The sequence below is a fragment of the Bubalus kerabau genome, chromosome 16, assembly GCF_029407905.1.
Source record: "Bubalus kerabau isolate K-KA32 ecotype Philippines breed swamp buffalo chromosome 16, PCC_UOA_SB_1v2, whole genome shotgun sequence".
NCBI lineage: Eukaryota > Metazoa > Chordata > Mammalia > Artiodactyla > Bovidae > Bubalus > Bubalus kerabau.
In genome coordinates, this window is record NC_073639.1 from 11,874,572 (window position 1) to 11,886,466 (window position 11,895).

Genomic DNA, 11,895 nt, shown 5'->3' on the forward strand with positions numbered 1-11,895 from the left:
TTTCTCATTTTCATCCCCAGTTTCTCTCCTTCATTCAATTTTGTGCCTCTACAAAGAAAAACCTGTGACTTCCACTTTTGAGATTTTTCTCTGAAAAAATATCTTCCTTTGACTCTTGGCAAGACTTGTGGAGATTGCAAACTCTCCCCTGCATCTGTGTCTCTAGGGCAGTAGGACTCTACAGCCTGGTGAGCTTACAGGGAAAACGTTCAAGTTCAGAATCTCCAATAACCTTGCTCACTCAAGCCCTTGAGTACCGAGTGACAGGCAAATGGTCAACCATGTTGGTGCCTACTCTCTTTTTCTTGTATTTTACAAGGAGCTCATAAAGTACCATAGTGAAAGAGAAAGTGTTAGTCACTAAGTCGTGTCAGACTCTTTGGGACCCTGTGGACTGTAGCTCGCCAGGCTCCTCTGTCCTTGGAATTCTCCAGGCAAGAATACTGGTGCGGGTTGCCATTCCCTTCTCCAGGGTATCTTTCCAACCCAGGGATCAAACCTAGGTCTGCTGCATTGCAGGCAGATTCTTTATCATCTGAGCCACCAGGGAAGCCTATAAAGTATCATAAGCTCATGGATTACAACAGGCAATGACACAATAATTGACTAAAAAGATCATCTTTTAAATACTTTAAGTAATCATTTAGACATGTATGTTAAGATAATTTTCCCAAATTAGGATAAATTTTTAGTAGAAAGTGGGTGTTGCTGCTGCTGCTGCTTCTGCTAAGTCGCTTCAGTCGTGTCCAACTCTGTGCGACCCCATAGATGGCAGACCACCAGGCTCCCCCATCCCTGGGATTCTCTAGGCAAGAACACTGGAGTGGGCTGCCATTTCCTTCTCCAATGCATGAAAGTGACAAGTCAAAGTGAAGTCACTCAGTCGTGTCCGACTCTCAGCAACCCCATGGACTGCAGCCTACCAGGCTCCTCCATTCATGGGATTTTCCAGGCAAGAGTACTGGAGTGGGGTGCCATTGCCTTCTAGATCAAGGCAAATTTTGTGTTGTGTCAAAAAACTTTGTTTAGATAATCTTCACATACACAAGTAAATTATATTATTGATGGCTATGGCTTATTATATCTGGTAAGATATAAGCAAAAAGCTTAATCTATTAATGGATTGAAATCACTAATTCCCTCAGATTCTGTGATTCTTTGTAAAAGGGGAGAATTGAATCTCTGTAAAAATAAAGCCACTTTTGATTTCTGCAATGTATATTTTCCATGTAATCTCCTTTCTATTTTGGGTAGCATAGCCAAATATTTTGGTTTGCCTGATGCTCCAATACTTTGGCCACTTGATGTGAAGAGCTGACTCATTGGAAAAGACACTGATACTGGGAAAGATTGAGGGCAAGAAGAGTAGGGGGTGACAGAGGATTAGATGGTTGGATGGCATCAATGACTCAATGCACATGAATTTGAGCAAATTCTGGGAGATGGTGAAGGACAGGGAAGCCTGGTGGGCTGTGGTCCATGGGGTTGCAAAGGGTCGACACGACTTAGCATCTGAACAACAGGACAGTCTTGTCTGGAGACTTTTGTTCTGGTGTAATTATTAATACACTTCCCCCAGCTCCCCACCAAAGGTGTTTTGAACAATGAGATTTTATGAGGAGAGTGAAAAAGTTGGCTTAAAACTCAACATTCAGAAAACTAAGATCATGGCATCTGGTCCCATCACTTCATGGGAAATCGATGGGGAAGCAATGGAAACAGTGACAGACTTTATTTTTGGGCTCCAAAATCACTGCAGATGGTGACTGCAGTCATGAAATTAAAAGACGCTTGCTCCTTAGAAGAAAAGCTATGACCAACCTAGACATCATATTAAAAAGCAGAGACATTACCTTGCCAACAAAGGTCCATCTAGCCAAAGCTATGGTTTTTCCAGTGGTCATGTATGGATGTGAAAGTTGGACTCTAAAGAAAGCTGAGCGCCAAAGAATTGATGCTTTTGAACTATGGTGTTGGAGAAGATTCTTGAGAGTCCCTTGGACTGCAAGGAGATCCAACCAGTCCATCCTAAAGGAGATCCGTCCTGAATATTCATTGGAAGGACTGATGCTGAAGCTGAAACTCCAATACTTTGGCCACCTGATGAAAATAACTGACTCCTTAGAAAAGACCCTGGTGCTGGAAACGATTGAAGGTGGGAGGAGAAGGAGACAACAGAGGATGAAATGGTTGAATGGCATCACCAACTCAGTGGACATGAGTTTGAGTAAGCTCTGGGAGCTGGTGATGGACAGGGAAGCCTGGCGTGCTGCAGTCCACGGGGTCACAAAGAGTCGGACATACTGAGCGATTGAACTGAACTGATTCTTGGAGGTTTACATTTGCTATTTTTCCTTTGGAATTTCAGAAGTAAACCGGAAATCTCAGGTTTACCTTTAGAACAGGAGTTCTATGGATTGAAATCAGAATTTGAGGGAGACTATGAACTTGGAGAGGAAAAAAATATGCCCTTTAGTTCAGTTCAGATGCCCTTAATATATCTAATTCTAATTGCCCTTCAACTATGAACGTAGATGACAAACCACAGTGGCTTTATTTCTCTTGTGACTTCATTATCAAGAAAATCTACAGATATTTTCATATCTATAGCTATTGCAGATTTGCAAAATATCACTATTCATTGTTATTCCTGAATTAGAACGATCACATGGACCACAGTCTTCATGTTTAGATACTGTGTAGTGTTGCTGGCCAGCTATTGGTCAACTCTATTCTTTCATCAAACAAGTAATGTAGTCCTAGACCCGTATCCCAGACAGTTACGCTGCTTTACAAGATTAGCCACCTACAATTGTTTGTTGATCAATATGAGGAATTAGTTCTTAAATGTTTGCAAAACTTGACAGTTTAAATAAGAATTCTTCACTCTCTGTAAGGCAGCAAGGCCTTTTGAACAGAGTGCATAAATTCTATTGTCGCCTAAATGGATACTCTTGGAAATCTTGCTGTCACTGCTGGAGTGGATGCTTTACCTCAGGAAGATGAGATGCAAAAGTCTCTGTCAGTTTCTTTGAAAAGACAAATTTGCAAACATCTGGAAACAGTTCAGAAAGTTCTACCCGTTATTTTATATTGACGACATCAAAATTGAACCATGAACTCTTACTCTTTTTTCTTTTTGCTATGAAGTATATTAAGATGATGAGCTAGCCAAAGGGGAATTCATTAGTCTTAGGTTAAAAAAAAAAAAAAAAAAAAGACTCCAGTTGGAGTTTAATTCAAAAAACCTTGGAGATTTCAGGTGTTCCTCAACAGAAACTATTCTTGTCTTGTAAAGAAGCTCTAAAAACTTTAAACCATTTACAAGGATTTACATTTATGAATCAGCAGTCTCAATGTCTGTAACAATAACAAAAAATTGACATAAGCTGTTTATCCAACAAGACATGCCTATAGCCTTTTCAAAGCCCTCTCCAGAGATTAATGTCCTTATTCAATCTAGCAACAACAGACTTCCCACTGATACATCTTTACAGATAAATTTATTTTTAATTTGTTTATATTTTGATGTATTTTTGAACTTAATACACTAATAAAAAACACATAGTAATATATTACACATTTGTTTTTCAAAGCTGTTTTGACAGCCACATCTCAATGTGATTGGTTTCTCTTGTAAATCTGTGTATTTTATCTCTTTGCATTAAAAAAATAATTCTGAAAGACTTCCCTAACTTGATCAGTTTGCCTCTAGAGTGCCAACAGGGCCCATGATACACCTATAGGGTTAAGTATACTGGTTTTGGGGAATTTCCTGGAAGTCCAGTGGTTAGGACTCAGCACTTTCACTGCTGAGGGCCCAGGTTCAATTCCTGGTCAGGGAACTAAGATCCCACAAGCTGCTCAGGGCAGCCAAAAAAATATATATATAAGTTCCTGTTGTCTATGGCTTGATCATTTCTGAAAGAAAAAATGGGACTCCTTGTCCAGGCCCACAATCATGGACCATCACATTTCCCTGAACTTGTTCCTAAGTAGAATCCAGAGGATTCTAATAAATAATTTAAAAAACAAAGCACCGGCTTTGGAGCTGCATCTCAAGGTAGAAACCTCTAGGAGACACAGTAGGCATAATATCATTTCTTCACCGTACAGAACCGTGAGGTCTTGCACACGGTTGTAAGGACTGAGGAGCACACTCCCTGTGCAGACTTGTGTGTGCATCATGCCAGCAAATGGCTAGAAACGATAAGCACCACAGAGAAATACAGGTAGGTTCCTAAGGATGGTCAGAAGGAAGAGTGTTACCAGGGATAGCAGGGAACACATGGAAAAAGTGGTATTCCTGCTGGTTTGGATGGAATTGGTAAAATCTGAACATTTCAAGTGGGGATATTCATGCTAAATTTGTCCATAGGGCATCCAGACCAGAGACCTCAGAGCCACCCTTGAATTCTCCGCCTCACACCTGCATCTGAGATCAAGTCTTGTCCCTTAGGTCTCTTTCCTAGTCTTATTTTTATTCCTCCTATTTATCCCCTAGGATATTGCCTGGCTTCACGCTTATTACCAGAACTACTGGAATAGCCTCCTGCCTGGACCTCCATCTCCTTTCTCAAATCCCTTCTACATAGGTTATCCTAACTACAATGAAAATAATATATTATTTATTTGCAGCAGTAAATTAAAGAAATGTTCAAGTTTTAGTATTTTATATATATGACATTAAGCCCCACGTTAAAATGTGGAATATTCACATACCACATGTACGTTAACATCAACGAGAATGCATTGGCGCTGTAGTTATCAATCTTGGCAACACATATAATCATCATTTATGGATCTGTTTAAAGGTCCTGATGCAGGAGACCTACCCTCGCGGTTCTGACGTAACTCCCACGGAGGCAGAGCTCCTGAACTGCCAGCCCTGTTCCTGTCTGCCTCTCTAGTTTTGACATTTATCTGCTCCCCCTTGTACCCCATCAAATTGCTGGTATTCCTCAAATTCCCATGAGGTTCCCAGGACGTCCTACATGGTACACTTATCCTCCTGGTCTAAACAGTTTTTTAGATGTCTCAGCTCACCTTTCTAGGGAGAATCTTCAGTCTTCTCCAGGTAAGATGGTCCACTCCTTTTTGCCCCTTGTCTGATCTGTATGTCCTTGTATCATAGCGACAATATAATTTGACTTGTGTTCCTCCCTTCCCCTCACTCTTAATGGCACTGATAAGGAAGCCATCTCCCTTGTGTCGTCTTCATAAATATATTTCCAGTGATTTCAAAACCTTGCTTGCACAGCTCCTACTATGTGGAAATATCACAAATAAGCTGGAATAAAATTTATCTTTTTTCTCTATATTTGCTGAAGCACATAAGATACAGTTGCTCAGTACCTTATTTATCAATCTCCTTTTATATTAGTGTAAAGTAATACAATCCTGTTTTTCTGTGACAGACATCTTTGTAATAAAACATGTGTGAGAACTCAACTGGGAGTTTTGAGAAATGTATCTTTCTCATTAATTATTTTAAAAATCCCTCTTGGAATCATGACAAACATAGCATGATAAAGTCTCTACTGAAGTGAAATTAAGCCCAGATGTCAATCTTTTATTTCGCTTGGGAGTTTCACACCAACATACACCAGAGAAGCTGCAGCTGCTGCTTTTACAAGTGGTAGAATCCCCGGGCAGATGGGATCTGCTCGGCTTGGGACCCTTCGGAGGCTGTGGGAGTAGTACATTCTGAGCTCTCATTTGCAATTCTGGGCAAAATTTGCAAAAGGGCTTCTCAGCGAGAAGTCTATATTTGCATACTCAAATTAGACGCATACGAATATGAATGCCTCCAACCTGGTTTCCACATCACAGCATCACCCTCTGGCAACACTGATCTATCTTGAATGATAACCCCTAACTCTGAAAATTGAACCTTAAATTTTATATTATTTCTCCAATTTCTTTTTGATTTTCGAGTCATTAATCATAGTCTAGAGAAAATCAACTTCTCACTGCGTTCTCTTAGATACCCTAAGGATACAGACCCCTCAAATAATTAAACTTAGGGGAAATATTTTTAAATGAATTTATTTCCCAAGTGTAAGTTTTGCTAAATTTTTAAAATCTGAGTCTTATCACTATTAAATTATGTGCTCAGTCGCTCGGTTGTATCTGACTCTTTGCAACCCCACTCAGTCATATCTGACTCTGAGACCCTGTGAGCTGTATAGCCTGCCAGGGTCCTCTGTCCATGGGATTTTCTGGGCAAGAATACTGGAATGGTTGTCACTTCCTTCTCCAGGGGATCTTCCTGATCCAGGGATCAAATCTGTGTCTCTTGCATCTCCTGCTTGGCAGGCAGATTCTTTACTACTGTGCCACCTGGGAAGCCATATTAAATTACGTAGGAAAGTCATAATGAAAAATCTCAATTATATAAGAATTCTTACTTTCTATGTGCTACTTTAAAAACATGATCAGAAGACCCCTACATCAGAATAAAATGCAGATTCCTGTCCTACCACTAATGAGAAATTTGCATTCCTGGTGACTTCTATGAGCCATAAAGTTTGAGAACTACTGCTCTAAGTCATTTTGAAAATTACACACTCCAGATAAAATGGCTCTTTAAATTTCCCTTTTTATAATCTGCTGTGTGCAACTCTGGCTTCTGCTGACATTTTTACTTCTTATGTTGGATTGGCCATATCTGTCCCTCAAGATCTAATACTGATAATCACGGATTTAGTTTCATGTGACCAAAGACAGAATCCAATTATTATCAATCTCATAATTGACTACTTTTCTTCTCCTTTCCTCTTTTTTTTTTTTTGCCTCTGACATCTTAAACTTCAAATCTTAGGTTCTTAAAATATGGTTATTCTCTTGTGAAGTCAGCTATAAGTGTTCTTTTAGCTACAGCAAGAACTGTTTTTAAAAGTCCATATTCAATATCTTATAATAACCTATAATGAAAAAGAATATAATATATATATGTATATATATATAAAGTCTGAATACATATAACTAAGTCTACTGTACACTCAATATTAACACAACATTGTGAACCAACTATTCAGTTCAGTCACTCAGTCGTCTCCAACTGTTTGTGACCCCATGGACTGCAGCTCGCCAGGCTTCCCTGTCCATCACCAACTCCCAGAGCTTACTCAAACCCACGTCCATTGAGTCAGTGATGCCATCCAACCATCTCATCCTCTGTTGTCCCCTTCTCCTCTCTGCCTTCAATCTTTCCCAGCATCAGGGTCTTTTCAAATGAGTCAGTTCTTCAAATCAGGTGGCCAAAGTATTGAGGTTTCAGCTTCAGCATCAGTCCTTCCAATGAATGTTCAGGACTGATTTCTTTTAGGATGGATTGGTTGGATCTCCTTGCAGTCCAAGGGACTCTCCAACACCACAGTTCAAAAGCATCAATTCTTCGGTGCTCAGCTTTCTTTAGAGTCCAACTTTCACATCCATACATGACCACTGGAAAAACCATAACCTTGACTAGATGGACCTTTGTTGGCAAAGTCATGTCTCTGCTTTTTAAAATGCTGTCTATATGTTTCAATGTTAATGTTTTCATGTCTGTCAAATACCCACCCGAATTCCATTAGAAGACCTTTAGATAATAAAGGCAAATGCTTGAAAGAAGTATGACAGTTGTTTAGTATAGAAATCCTTTACTATTATCACTTTCATAATTTTAATTAATAAGCTTTCTCTTTTAATTCCACATGTCTATTATATATTCACAAAAGTTTCATTTTTATCATCATTGCCAGGTAGTTTACAACAATCGTTACAGGGCTGAGAAGTGTTTGCTGCTGCTGCTGCTAAGTCGCTTCAGTCGTGTCCGACTCTGTGCGACCCCATAGACAGCAGCCCACCAGGCTCCCCTGTCCCTGGGATTCTCCAGGCAAGAACACTGGAGTGGGTTGCCATTTCCTTCTCCAATCATGAAAGTGAACAGTGAAAGGGAAGTCGCTCAGTTGTGTCTGACTCTTAGTGACCCCATGGACTGCAGCCCACCAGGCTCCTCCATCCATGGGATTTTCCAGGCAAGAGTACTGGAGTGGGGTGCCATTGCCTTCTCCGAGAAGTGTTTAAATGATCACAACTTTATACATACAGTGTTTCTCTCTTTTCATAAGTGACATGCCTAGAACTACATATTCTCAAAGGAAAAGCCTCTTCATAGTCTTATAATTACGTACATTCTCTGAGGAGAAACCAGGGTACGGTTTCCTAGCAAAAGAGCACTCAATAACAACTTAACATTTCCTGCCAAATTCCCTAGGTTGTGGTAATTTTCAAACATTGTATAAAATGACACACATTCCATATATGAGGTGTGATTAAAACATAAGACAAGTCACACATGAAAATATCTCTCATTACTTTATAATCACACCTCATACATCATCTTAGGGAATCAGTCATAGCATGTAATTTTTTAAACCTTCACCTTATTGCCCACCTACTTCTAATCCAACTTCCCCTCTGGCCACCCCAGGGTGAGAGAAAGTAGACTGCCATCCAAAGACATCTGGTGTGGGATACAGGGCAGCAATCAAACACCCTCGGCGGGATGTCAGCGGGGATCTGCCGCCACTCAAAGCTCGGCATGTATGTGGTCTTGAAATGATTCCTGGCTGCTTCACACGGGGCAGATCTAGGCAAAACTGTGTAGTCGATGAAGTCTGGTCCTCCCCGTGGCCCTCAGCTGCACCGCTGCTCCCCACGGCCGAGGGGCCTCCCCTGAGGCTGGGGCTTCACAGACAGTTCCTGAGAATCAGTCTTTCCCCTTCCTACTAATCAGCACATAGCCATCTTATGTCCTGTTCCATCATTTGGTGAACAGTTATCATGTGCTCAGCACAGTGCTTGGTGGGCACAAACTTGGAAAACCATGGCTTGGCTTCATGGAATGTAGCTGGACAAAGCAAATTAACAAATTTATCTGATGTTAAGGTGGTTCAATAAATTAACTGATGCATTCCAAGGGTTAAGACAGTGCTTGGTGCATAGGAGATGCTCAATACATATTTGTTGAAGCACTTAAAATAGCCTAAGGCTAAGTCTATACTGGGTACAGTGGGAAAGTGATGGTTCAAGGAACATATCCTAAAAAGATGACACCTGAGCTAAGTCTGAAAAGGATGAGTAAGATACTGAAGATAAGATAGGTTGAAAAGGCAATTTTGAGCACAGGGAAGAGTATGAGCAAGGCATGGGGATTTTACACAACACAGAGTGTGCAAGGACACTAACAATTGCGGATTAGAAGACTTTAAGGTATGAAGCAAGGAGTAGTAGCAAATGAGACTAGGGAGGTAAACAGAGTGAAGCTATATAATATCTTACATGCCACACTACAACAAAGTTCATATTTGATTTGTAATCGATAGAAGTGCCTGCAATGCAGGAGACTAGGGTTCAATCCCTGGGTTGGAAAGGTCCCCTGGAGAAGGGAATGGTTTCCCACTCCAGTATACTTGCCTGGAAAATCCCATGGACAGAGGAGCCTGGTGGACTACAGTCCGTGGGGTCGCAAAGAGTTGGACATGACTGAGTGACTAAACATGCACACGTACAGTAGGAAGTCACGGTCATATTTGTTTTTTAATATCTCCTATTGTAACTTACAGGAATAGATTGGAGGAAGGCTCCTCTGTCCATGGGATTCTCCAGGCAAGAATACTGGAGTGGGTTGCCATTTCCTTCTCCAGGGGATCTTCCCAACCCAAGGATTGAACCCATGTCTCCTGTGTATCTCCTGAAGTGCAGTCAGATTCTTTACCACTGAACCACTGGAGGAGCCAACAAGCCTTTATATGTCAAAAACGTTTTCTCTCAGGTAAAATACAGACATTTTCTTAGTTTGGGGGAAGCTCAGAACTGAATGCTTGCTTACTATTGTACAGGTGAGTTAGAATGATCAGTAGTAAGGTTATTGCAGCTACTCCTTATAGTTTCAATATCCATTTTTAAATTTTTACATTTTTTGTTGAGATAACTTACACAATAAAATGCACAGATAGGGACTTTCCTGGTGGTCCAGTGGTTAAGAATCCTCAGGGGATTCTTCAGTGCAGGGGATGTGGGCTCAGTCCCTGGTCCGGAAACTCAGATCCCACATGCCACAGGGCAGCTACAGCCTGTGCTGCAACCAGGGAAAGCCCACGCGCCACAGTGGGGACACTGCGAGCCGCAGCAATGACCAGCCAGGCCAGAATGTTTTTTTAAAGGGGGGAAAAATCTGTTCTTTAAAAAGAAAATAAAATGCACAGATACTAAGTGTATAGTTTGATGAGTTTTGAAAACTGTATACACCCATGTAACACAACCCAAGTTAAGATCTAGAATATATGGTCAACCACTTGTAAAAGAATGAAACTAGAGCACTTTCTAACACTATACACAAAAATAAACTCAAAATGGATTAAAGATCTAAATGTGAGACCAGAAACTATAAAACTTGTAGAGGAGAACATAGGCAAAACACTCTCCGACATAAATCACAGCAGGATCCTCTATGACCCACCTCCCAGAATATTGGAAATAAAAGCAAAAATAAACAAATGGGACCTAATTAAAATTAAAAGCTTCTGCACAACAAAGGAAACTATAAGCAAGGTGAAAAGACAGCCTTCAGAATGGGAGAAAATAATAGTAAATGAAGCAGCTGACAAAGAATCTCAAAAATATACAAGCAACTCCTGCAGCTCAACTTCAGAAAAAATAAACAACCCAATCAAAAAATGGGCCAAAGAACTAAACAGACATTTAAGGAAGACATACAGATGGCTAACAAACCCATGGAAAGATGCTCAACATCACTCATTATCAGAGAAATGCAAATCAAGACCACAATGAGGTACCATTTCACGCCAGTCAGAATGGCTGCGATCCAAAAGTCTACAAGCAATAAATGGTGGAGAGGGTGTGGAGAAAAGGGAACCCTCTTACACTGTTGGTGGGAATGCAAACTAGTACAGCCACTATGGAGAACAGTGTGGAGATTCCTTAAAAAACTGGAAATAGAACTGCCATACAACCCAGCAATCCCAGTTCTGGGCATACACACCGAGGAAACCAGAATTGAAAGAGACACATGTAACTCAATGTTCATCACAGCACTGCTTACAATAGCCAGGACATAGAAGCAACCTAGACATCCATCGGCTGCTGCTGCGTCCATTGGCAGACGAATGGATAAGAAAGCTGTGGTACATATACACAATGGAGTATTACTCCGCATAAAAAGAATACATTTGAATCAGTTCTAATGAGATGGATGAAACTGGAGCCTATTATACAGAGTGAAGTAAGCCAGAAAGAAAAACACCAATATAGTATACTAACACATATATATGGAATTTAGAAAGATGGTAATGATAACTCTGTATGCGAGACAGCAAAAGAGACACAGATGTATAGAACAGTCTTTTGGACTCTGTGGGAGAGGGCGAGGGTGGAATGATTTGGGAGAATGGCATTGAAACATGTATATTATCATGTGTGAAACAAATCGCCAGTCCAGGTTTGATGCATGATACAGGATGCTTGGGGCTAGTGCACTGGGATGACCCTGAGGGATGGGATGGGGAGGGAGGTAGGAGGGGGGTTCAGGATGGGGAACACATGTACAGCCATGGCGGATTCACGTCAATGTATGGCAAAACCAATACAATGTTGTAAAGTAATTAGTATCCAATTAAAATAAATAAATTTATATTAAAAAAAATAAAGGGAAGTAATTCCACACTCAAAAAAAAAAATCTAGAATATATTTCCATCACCCCAGAATATGATCTCTTGTCCTTTCCAGTCAATCCTTCCTGCTCCAGGCAACCATGTCTTGTGTCTGTTACCACAGATGTGTTAGTTACCATGGGCCTTGCACTCCTTATAACTGAAATCATGGAA

The 11,895-nt window shown here is 40.6% G+C and overlaps 1 non-coding gene across 1 annotated transcript; it reads left to right on the forward strand.

Annotated features, from left to right (window-relative positions):
- The first annotated feature begins 3,772 nt into the window (after window positions 1-3,772).
- On the forward strand, window positions 3,773-3,845 carry TRNAE-UUC (transfer RNA glutamic acid (anticodon UUC)). The gene has a single exon. It is a non-coding gene; the product is annotated as a tRNA-Glu (tRNA).
- The last annotated feature ends 8,050 nt before the right edge of the window (window positions 3,846-11,895 follow it).